Below are 3,001 nucleotides of genomic sequence, written 5' to 3' on the forward strand. Positions count from 1 at the left end.
ATGGCTTTTAAGTGCTAAAGTGAAAAGAAGAGTCATACATCTGTCATTTTAAATCAAAAGCTAGAAATGTTAAGCTTAGTGTTCTAGTTTCTTATGCTGCTCAAAGGAAATACCATGAAATAGGTTGGCTAAAATAAAGGAAATTTATTCACTCATGGTTGGAGTCCAGGAAAACATCCAAATCGAGGTATCATCAAGGTGATAATTTCTTCCTGAAGAGTGGTGACCAATGATCCTTGGCTCCTCTGCCACATGGCAAGGCACATGGCAGCATCTGCTGGTCTCTCTCTTCTCTTCTGGGTTTCATTGCTTTCAGCTTCTGGTTTCCATGGCTTTCCCTCTCTCTCTTTGTTCATTATGTGTATAAAGAACTCCAGTAATAGGATTAAGACCCATTCTGAATGAGGTGAGTCATATCTTAATTAAAGTAGTTTCCTCAAAAGGTCCTATTTACAATGGTTCCACACCCACAGAAATGGATTAAATTTAAGAACATGTCTTTCTGCAGTACCTACAGCTTCAAACCACCACACTTAGTGAAGAAGTCATGTCAAAAGCTGAGATAGGCCTCTTTCTCTGGTTAGCCAAGTTGTGAATGCAAAGGAAAAGTTCTTGAAGGAAATCCAAGTAGCTACTACAGTGAACACATGAATGATAAGAAAATGAAAAGGTCCTTTCTGATATGGAGAAAGTTTTAATGGTGTGGGTAGAAGATCAAACCAACCACAACATTCCCTTAAGCTAAAGCCTTATCCAGAGCAAGGCCCTAACTCTCTTCAATTCTAGGAAGGCTGAGAGAGGTAAGGAAGCTGCAGGAAAAAAAGTTGGAAGCTAGCAGCTGTTGGTTCCTGAGGTTTTAGGAAAAAACTTGTCTCCATAACATAAAATTATAAAGTGAAGAAGCAAGTGCTGATGTAAAAACTGCAGCAAATTATCCAGAACATCTAGCTAAGATAATTGCTAAAGATGTCTACACTAAACAACAGATTTTCAGTGTAGACAAAACAGCCTTCTATTGGAAGAAGATGTCATCTAGCACTTTCCAAGCTAAAGAGGAGAAGTCGATGCCTGGCTTCAAAGCTTCAAAGGACAGGTTGACTCTCCTGTTAGAGGCTAATGCAGATGGTGACTTTAAATTGAGACAAATGCTCATTTACCATTATGAAAATCCTAGGGCTCTTAAGAATTATGCTAAATCTACTTTGCCAGTGCTCTAAAAATGGAACAACAAAGCCTGGATGACAGCTCATCTGTTTACAACATGCTTTACCAAATATTTAAGCTCACTTTTGAGACCTACTATTCAGAAAAAGAGATTCCTTTCAAAATATTACTGCTCATTGACAATGTACCTGGTCTCCCTAGAGCTCTAATGGAGATGTATAATGAGCTGAATGTTGTTTTCATGACAGCCAACACAACATCCACTGCAGCCCATGGACCAAGGAGTCAGTTTCACTTTCCAGGCTTATTATTTCAGAAATACATTTTGTAGACCTTTAGTTTCTGTGAATAGTGATTGCTCTGATAGCTCTGGGAAAAGTCAATTGAAAACTTTCTGGAAAGTATTCACTATTCTGGATGCCATGAAGAACATTTGTGATTTATGGGAGGAGGTCAAAATATTGACACTACCAAGAGTTTGAAAGAAATTGATCCCAACCCTCATGGATGACTTTGAGGGGTTCCAGACTTCAGTGGAGAAATTAACTGCAGATGCAGTGGAAATAGCAAGAGAACTAGAATTCAAAGTGGAGCTGGAAGTGACTGAATTGCTGCAATCACATGATAAAACTTGAACTGATGAGGAATTGCTTCTATGGATGAGCAATGAAAGTGGTTCTTGAGATGGAATCTACTCCAGGTAAAGATTCTGTGAACAGTGTTGAAATGACAGCAAAGGATTTAGAATATTACATAAACTTAGTTGATAAAGCAGCAACAGGGTTTAAGAGGATTCACTCCGCTTTTGAAAGAAGTCCTAATATGGGTAAAATGCTGTCATACAGCATCACATGCTACAGAGAAATCTTTTGTGAAAGTCAATCCGTGTAGCAAACTTCGTCTTATTTTAAGACATTGCCACAGCCATCCCAACCTTCAGCAACCACCACCCTGGTCAGTCAGCAACCATCAACATCAAGGCAAGACCCTCCACCAGCAAAAATGATTACAACTCACTGAATGCTCAGATGATGATTAGTATGTGTTAGCAATAAAGTATTTTTTAATTAAGGTATGGGTATATTTTTAGGCATAATGCTATTGCACATTTAATAGACTATATTTCAGTGTAACTGTAGCTTTTATATGCACTAGGACACCAAAAAATTTGTGTGACTTCCTTTATTGCAATGCTTGCTTTATTGCAGTGGTCTTGAACTGAGCCCACAGTATCTCCAAGGTACCCCAGAAAGGCTGTGTTACTGCCTACATTTTTAAAATCCTTTAGACAAATGTCTGAGCTTAAAGTTCATGATTTCACTCTACCTACCCATATAAGGCACTCCCTGACTTGCAAATTAAAATTTAGTACAGCTTAACTACCTGTGGTTCACTGAACATATTGCACTGCTTGGTCTTCAAAAGGCCTTTCGTTATACTTTTTATTACTTGGAAGACCTCTGACTCTATTTTGTGTGCTTCTTCTCCCTTATCTTTCAACAACATGAGCCTTTGATTTATACCTTTAACATATATTCCATTCACACCACTTTCTGTCAGGTATCTTGCAAGCTGTTGGAGCTACAACAGCAAAAAAAAAGCATATGAGATCTTGACCATTATGGACCTACTAATCTCCTTAAGAAGACAGATGTTAAAACAAAGTTACAAGTATGCTGAGTTATAAATGTGTGGATAATAGAACAGGCATAAGAATAGATGTGGAGAAATAAGTTTGAAGGCTGTTTTAGAAGTCCAGGCAAGGATGACAGTGGCTTAGGTTGTGATGCTGTGGGTCATGAGACCCTATTTAGGAAATTGAATTATCAGAGTATGG

At 38.3% G+C, this 3,001-nt stretch overlaps 1 pseudogene; it reads left to right on the plus strand.

Annotated features, from left to right (window-relative positions):
• LOC119530310 lies at positions 1-2,203 on the plus strand (annotated as a pseudogene).
• Positions 2,204-3,001: the final 798 nt, after the last annotated feature.

The sequence above is a fragment of the Choloepus didactylus genome, chromosome 3 (genome assembly GCF_015220235.1).
Source record: "Choloepus didactylus isolate mChoDid1 chromosome 3, mChoDid1.pri, whole genome shotgun sequence".
NCBI lineage: Eukaryota > Metazoa > Chordata > Mammalia > Pilosa > Megalonychidae > Choloepus > Choloepus didactylus.